Source organism: Ostrea edulis, chromosome 8 (genome assembly GCF_947568905.1).
Source record: "Ostrea edulis chromosome 8, xbOstEdul1.1, whole genome shotgun sequence".
In the NCBI taxonomy this organism is placed as follows: Eukaryota; Metazoa; Mollusca; class Bivalvia; order Ostreida; family Ostreidae; genus Ostrea; species Ostrea edulis.
The window spans coordinates 29,778,652-29,786,915 of record NC_079171.1 but is presented as its reverse complement, the minus strand read 5'-3'; the positions used below and the strand labels follow the sequence as shown (position 1 = coordinate 29,786,915).

Below are 8,264 nucleotides of genomic sequence, written 5' to 3'. Positions count from 1 at the left end.
ATTGTGTATGTCAACTTAGATTGTATTATTTTTTATTAACAAATTTCCCCCAGGCAAACTACACAGTTTATACATTCCGCATATATTTACAGACATTCTTTGATTTACAGAAAACACTATGCGTAATTATTGTCTTTGTATTGCTATTATTTCTTTATCACAGTGACATATAGATCCGATGGATCGGGTGTTTTGAATTCGCATTTATACGATATGATGTATGTCACTATAATTACTAACTTGCTGTAAAAATGCGTGGCAAAAGAGTGCATCAAAAGTCATTTAAAATGTCGCCGTGACTACTCTAATCCCAACACAATAATTTTTTTAAAGGAAAATTTGGTGTCTAAATCTACAAGTCTTAATCATGAATGATCAAGTCGCGGTCTTTGCTCAACAACACCTACTTTTTACTTCGACAAGAACTGTATATTTTGTGCAAATTTTCTGATAGGGAACGTGGCGTTAATGGCTTTTCTATCCCAACTGTAGATTTCTCAAAGAAACTTATAGATATTTGTAGAGAAAGAAATGAGAAATGGTAAAAAAAAAACCAATACCATCGTCCCGGCTAATTTGCATGCACCCGATTCAATTTATCACTAAACTTGTAGCGTGAATTTTCTAACTTGTAAGCAAATCCCAACACCCTAAGCAAGTTTTTTTTCCAAGGTCAGGAAAAGTAGGTCAATCATCAAGGTCACAATGTCAAAATGTTTGGTACCATCTAAAGGTTTTGTCGCAAAGAATACACATATTAAATATGAAAATACTGTCATTTACCATTCAAATGTTATGGCCAAAGTTAAACATTTTGCGGACTGAATAATAAACGAACAGAGCAAACACGATTACGGGATCATACACAGGGGCGGATCCAGTAATTGCGGTTAGGCGGGGAGGAGGGGGGAAGGCGAAAGTTTATGAGACAGGGGGTCTGGGGGCCGCCTTGAACTCCTGCATGGATTTTACAGATTTTATAGGGCTTGAAATATGTCTCCTAAGTAGTTATTTTTACTATTTTCTGTCATCAAGGATAAAAGTGAAATTAATAAAATGACGCAAATTTTAAGGGTTTTTTTTTTTGGGGGGGGGATGCAAGTTCTCCCAATAAAAGTAATTAAATAAATCAAAACATTTTGTTATTTATTTCTCCAAGAGTGGAAGAAATTATTGCTTCTTTTATCGTTAACAATTTTCTAAAAAGACCATGATTTATCTTAATTTTGAAAATTTTAGGGGGGGGGGGGGCTTAAATCCGCCACTGATACACTCATGATTTTAAAATCTCAAACTGTTAAATAATTTTTATGAATTAATTATCACTTCTTTAACTGTCTCATATAAATAGTATCTCATTTTGTGCCAGAATCAATGTTTACGAGTTTAATATCAACTCTTCTCATTTTCATCGATTTTTCTTCCAAAATAAGGCTTTACGCCTCATAAAAATACCATTCATTTGAAATTTTGGTATGAATAAAGTAGTTTGTGAATGTTAACACCGTTCCCGATGATTATAGCAATTATGTTTCTTTTATTTCTTTCATGTGTGAAGATAAATGATAAATCCCGGTTTTCGGTGATTTTTTATCAAAATGTACGATTTTGCCCCCAAAATACACGTTTCCCCTTTGTTTTGTGCTCTCGATTTTTTATATACGCAAGAGCATCCCTTGACTCACTGTTTGAAAACAAAAACATTTCTGTTGCAAGTAGTTTGAGGTTACGCTATATTTTTGGCTAGAATGACTGGACTAATAAGCGCCGAATATACATGTAGATCTAAATTTTGCAGCCCTTCACTGTTAATGCTGACATATCCATAGGGCTAAAAAATTCTTCAGCTTTGAGCAGGACGTTAAACAAGATACAACCAACCAACCACAATAATGTTTGATCTTTTGCCCTTGGACTTTGACCTACTTTGTTTAGAAAAACGCCTCACGTATTTGTTTTATCCTGAACTATTTAACGTAAGGCTTTCATGTTTTATATAGATCATATCATTTCGTGAAATTTGACCTGGTGGCCTTGACCTCGGAGTTGTACCTACTTTTTAATTATCTGGCCTATCAAATAGCTCCTGAACTATATATGCTAAATATTCCATGTGTTGTATATAGATTTCTTTTATCAAGACCTTTCATTTTACCTTGGAATTTGACCCACTTTTAAGATGGATTGATTGTATCTTGTGTAACGTCCCTCTCGAGAAATTTTTCACTCATATGGAGACCCCACCAATTCCGGATAAGGGCTTCAAATTTAGGCCTATGCTCGGCGCTTACGGTAATTGAGCAGTTTAGCGTGTCACAACTACCGTGACACAGGAACATCCGTAATCAATGTCATCTCCGAGGACCCGTAACATTCACACCTGATGCGGAGTGTTTGGCGATGGAACTGTCACTACCTGTTTTAACGACTTAAGCCTGTCACGGGCCAACCTTTAAGATAATGTAATTTGTTTTATATCTTCTTAACTATTGAAGTTGTGGTTTTAGATATTTTGTATATAGATTCTTTATGTCAATCCTTTGCGATATATCGTTTTTGATCTTGTGACATTGACCCACCTTCTTAAAAACCTGACCTAATCAATATTTTCTTAATTATCTAAAGAAAAGCTTTCTTATTTTGTGTATAACAAGTTGATGGTACAGGGATTTCAACAGTCTCGATTGAAGTCAGCATTTCGCAAATTCTATGGTCGTTATAACGATCTAGTTCGTCAATACAACCTCGCATTCGGTCAAATGCTGTCTGACGTGTTTCATACCTATTGTTAAGCCGTTCTTGACACACTGATTTGACTGCGGATAACTCCGTTTACCTGATCAGGATATGGGGCTCACGGCGGGTGTGACCGGTCAACAGGGGATGCTTACTCCTCCTAGGCACCTGATCCCACCTCTGGTGTGTCCAGGGGTCCGTGTTTGCCCAACTATCTATTTTGTATTGCTTGTAGGAGTTATGAGATTGATCACTGTTCGTTATCTTCACCTTGCATATGTATTTTATAACAGAATTATGTTTTACTTTCGTGTTTGATCTTGTGAACGTGACATAAAAGTTGGACCAACTTTTGATAAAAAAAACTTGCCTATTTAATGTAATACTTATACGATGCCCATTTTGATGCACCAGATGCATATTTAGACAAATAATGTCTCTTCAGTGATGCCCAATATATCCTGAATTATTTGAGATAAAGCTTTAATATATTATATAGATTTTTATGGCAAGATGTTATACCATGATCTATGACCTTGGTCTTATCCAGATTAGGAAAATCATGTTAGTGTTGAGGCATCTCTGTGTTATGTGGATTCATTTTCAAATATGTTGGGATCCTTTGGGGCTAGGTTGTGGTCACAATATCAGTCAAACTTTTCATTGGAATATTGACTGATTAAAGTTTTTTTAAAAATCAAAATAGTTGAACAACGGAAGAGCCAAGGAAGGTCTGGTGAGCGATGTGGCCCATTGGCCTCTTGTTTGATCACTAGACATAGATATTTCTTTTTTTATTTTGTGGAAGAGACAAGCAATTGTATGTGATGTCAAAAAGTAATCCTAAATTATGGTGAGGAATGGTTGTGTAAAGTGTTGATGTTATGTATTTTGGTGTTATTGATTTGAGAAAAGATTTGTGATTTCAAATTTACAAGAAGTTCTTTAAAATTTGATGGAATCCACATTTGATTTACACCCCTTCTGGCATATGTAGTGACTGTTGCAGGTTGACCGGGATGGCTTCCACAATTAAAAATCATAAAAAAGAAAGATTTTAAACGTTTTCACTTTATATTGCAGACATATTGTACATAATCATTATCCACTGCTGGCTCAGGTATTCGTTACTAGCAATGCATGTTTACATTTGGTCCGGTTTAGGTGGAACACCAAGTACCATGAGTTATTACATTGGGACCTACATACACAATAAATGCACATTGATAAAGTTACACACACACACATGAAGGTGGCTCACTACACACCCTGAAATAGTTTCTCAAACCAGTACGAAATGATTTAATCATTAAAAATATGATGATATATAATAAATATATATGCCAAGAAAGGCAGAAAATATGCAAATTATAATTTTCAAAAGGTCATTTTTACACATATGAACAAAAGACTGGCGGATCTGAAGTCGAGATATGTATGGAGCACCAAATTAACATCAACTCAAACAATTGAAGACATCTCCAATTTATTTAAGATACCATCAATTCATTTGATGTAAGCTACAATTTAATTAAATATATCTTTAAATAATTAATGATACCTTCAATTCTAAATTGTTAAGCGCATTAATTGAATTGATGATGTAAAACTTATACGGTAGCAACTTTGATGCACCAGATGCGCATTTTGACAAATAATGTCTCTTCAGTGATGCTCAACCAAAATGTTTGAAATCCGAAAAAAAAACAATGAAATTTTAGAGCTAAATATAGCCAATTGCGTGTCAAAAAAGTGGAGATAGCATTAATTCTTCAGCTGAATAGATGCGCGCTTTAAATGAATCAATGATTGATGCGCGCTATAACTCAATTGAAGAGAGCAATACTTGATATAATGCGCACATTTAATCAATTGATGAGAGCAATAATTGAATTGATGCGCGCATTAATTCATTTGATGAGAGCAATGATTGATTTAATCCGCGCATTAATTCAATTATTGCTCTATTCAATTGAATTCATGATATCTTTAACTCATTTGAAGAGAGCAATAATTCTTTTAGAGAGAGCAACTATATAATTAAAGATATTTTCAATTCAACATATCCATAATTAAATTAACGACCTCTTTTTTTGAATTGTTAAAAGAATTGATGGGCGCATTAATTCCTAATTCAAAAGCATTGTAAATAATTAAATATATCTTCAATTGGATTAAAGAGATCATCAAATTATTTATACCGAGCTCTAAATTAATTATTGCGAGCAATATTTCTACGAAATTGACGCTCTCATCAATTGAATTGAAGAGAGCAATAATTGAATTAATGCACGCATCAAATCGATCTCTTATTGCTCTCATTAATTCAATTGATGAGTGCATTAATTCAATTATTGAGAGCAATCATTGAATTCAAGCGCGTATTAATTCATTTTATGAGAGCAATCATTGATATAATGCGCGCATTAATAAAATTAAAGAGAACAATAATGGAACTGATGATCTCTTCAAATAATTGAAGATATCTTCAATTATTCGAGTTTATGTGAATTTGACGCTCCATAGATATGCGGTTCACCAGCCTAATGTTTTAACCACTGAACTACGATGATAGACAAACATCGATTGATACAAATAAGTTCACAGAACATTAAAATCGCCATCTTGTGGTGTAGTGTCATAAAAAGTATAAGCTTTAATGTAGTGAGCTACCTTAATGCAAGTCATTACTCACATAGTCCACCATACTAGTAATTTATGTAATTAAACGTGGCGGTGCTGCATTACGTAAATTTGTGTTAAATACATACGTCATGAATTACTCATTTAGTTCACTTTAAACTAGACTACATTGACTGTAAATTTACACACTTTAGAATAATAAAGAATTACATCTGGTGCATCAAATTGGTACCGTATAAGTTTTACATTCAAACTATGATACTAACAAGATATGTTTGTGAAACACAAATGCCCCGATAATGGCCAATTCTAAAGATAGCCAAGGTCACAAGGACAAATATCCTGGTTCCAGTAGAAAGATCTTGTCATAAGAAATGATCGTGTGCAATATATTTATATCATAAATCGCATTTTTCTCTATGAACTAGACGATTTCAGCACGCGACACGATCCGTTCATTTTGACTATGAACGGATTATGAACTAGTTTAAAGCATGCGACTGAGAGAGCGTAATGATTTGAAACAATACAACATGTGTTACAAAGATCTCGCAAATTTACACCTCGGATTAAGATTGTAAACTTACGTGGATTATCATCCCATTTTTCTGGTCTCCTGGCTGCAAAATACACTACACCGTTCAATGTTGATAAAAGGCAGGGTAAGACGAAGTGTGACGTCATGTCTATGTTGTGTTATATTTACCAATGTTATTTTTTTTTAAAGTAGGTCTAATACCAAGGTCAAAAGTTATAGTATCCAAGGAAAGGTCTTATCACAAGGAATGCTCATGTGAAATATCAAAGCTTTAGCACTTACTGATCAAATGTTATTAGCAAGATTAAATTTTCAGACAGAATGATAGAATGACGAACAGGAAAAAAGCAATATGGGGCATAAAAATACGAGAGCAATATGAATAATTTCTACTCACTCATATTTCCTAAATAAATACACACTATACAAACGAAATAAGGTATCAAACAAAATTATTAAACACTTTGAAACAACAGTTATCCCAGGTACGTAAAATTAACAAAACAGAGAAAAGGTGTATAGTAATTTTTTAAGCACATCAGACTTCACTTAACGAATTTCGAACTTAAACTTACGAGTTTGATATAAAGATAATTTGCAGGAATCTGTGCTACTGTGTTCCATGGAACACGGTCCAAAAAGAGTGAAACCTGAAACTCAGATGAATAAATACAGCCATCGTGGGGCACTGAGAAGGTTGTTTGACAAGAGGGGTGTTCTACTGAATAACTAACAACATACTTTGCAAAAATATAACACCATAAATGTGACGGTGACACAATAGGCTTTCAAGTTTATTCTTCACAGCTGTTTTAATATTTTTGTGAGGAGTTACGATAAGGGGCTTGGTAAAACCTTTACTAGATTCAGCAAAGTATCTTTGTAATATATATATATATATATATATATATATATATATATATATATATATATATATATATTCAGCATGTTCAATCAACATTGTGCTTATAGATATTGGATTTTCTTCACTTTAGCAGTATTTAACTCAGCCACAAAGAGGTTGTCTCTGATGTCCACACATAAACCCCATGGACGGCGTAAATCACAGTTCTGAATGTAACTGAGAAACTGTCCGTCCTAATCTAGGATGTGGATACGGTGATTGTCTGCTGTCAATATGTGACTTTGGCTGTCTGTAGAGATACCTATTGGATTAAATGGTTGCTTGGTATTAGAGGAATGACCAGTGTATCTAAATCGGAGTTTGCCTGACTGATTGACCACCACTACTGCTTTAGCTGCCCAGTCAGCCACACAGATATCCAGGTTCCTATTCTCGTTGATATATTTAGGGTTATAACCAGATGAATAGAGAAGTTGACCCTGATCATCAAACTGAATGGTTTGTGTCTCTGTAGAGCCAGAGTAACGCACAACTTTGGATTGCCTTTCATCATCACTGATCATGGTAACCAGGAGAGCATTAAAGAAGGTACAGCAGACGAAGAGCGGTCTCCGCCTCTGTAGTCTGATCACGGTCTGTATTTTTGTATTCTTCACTAAGTTTATAGTTCTTTTATAAGAGTCAGTATAAACAAGATCTCCGTCGCATGTCACTGTTATATCCTGTGGTTCTTTCCCTGATTTGGTTTGTAGTGATGTCAGTAGTTTTCCCTGGAGGTTTATGAGCTTCATGATTTTGTTATCCCCACGTGTCCAGACTTTTTCATCGCTGAAACAGCTAACACTGCTTAGATATTCATACCCAGTATCTATAGTAGCGGTGACTCGCGATTCGGCAAGCAGTGGTTTGACTAGAGGAGATACAGCTTCTGGTGACTTCATTATGTAGCCGAGTTCTTCTGTTGTGATAGACAATGGTGACAGCGAACCGAACATTTCACGCAGCTTTTCTGTGTTTATGGTTGGAGAAGATAAGCTCGGTAAGGTAACTTTGACTTTAAGCGGTAATCTTCTAAATTCATCATTTCGAGATTTGTAAGTTGATGTTAGGAAGACATCCTTGGACTTCAGAATCGCCTTTAAGTCTACAATGGCCTGTTTGATTTCAGTAATGCTCTGTATGATTTCATCGGTATGTTTAATGATGGCGGTCACGTGTTTGTTTTTCATTCCCTCAATGTCTGATTTCCGCTGGTTGACAATGGCGGTAATCTCTTGATGCCAGAGGTATCCATGCTGGTCAGCAACTGTTGCCAGTATCCCATAATTTGTTTCTAATGTGACTTTCTCATCTTGTGCATCAGTGACCATCTCTTCATATCGGGGATATATTCTGGTCTCTAATTCTTCCAAATCTTTTCGTAAACTCTTGAGATTTTCAAGAATATCTGATTTCTTATGGCCTTCATGTTGACCAGAGGAG

General features: G+C 34.9%; 1 pseudogene; it reads right to left on the bottom strand.

The window, feature by feature from the left end:
- Positions 1-6,866: 6,866 nt before the first annotated feature.
- LOC125663060 (uncharacterized) lies at positions 6,867-8,004 on the bottom strand (annotated as a pseudogene).
- Between the last annotated feature and the right edge of the window lie 260 nt (positions 8,005-8,264).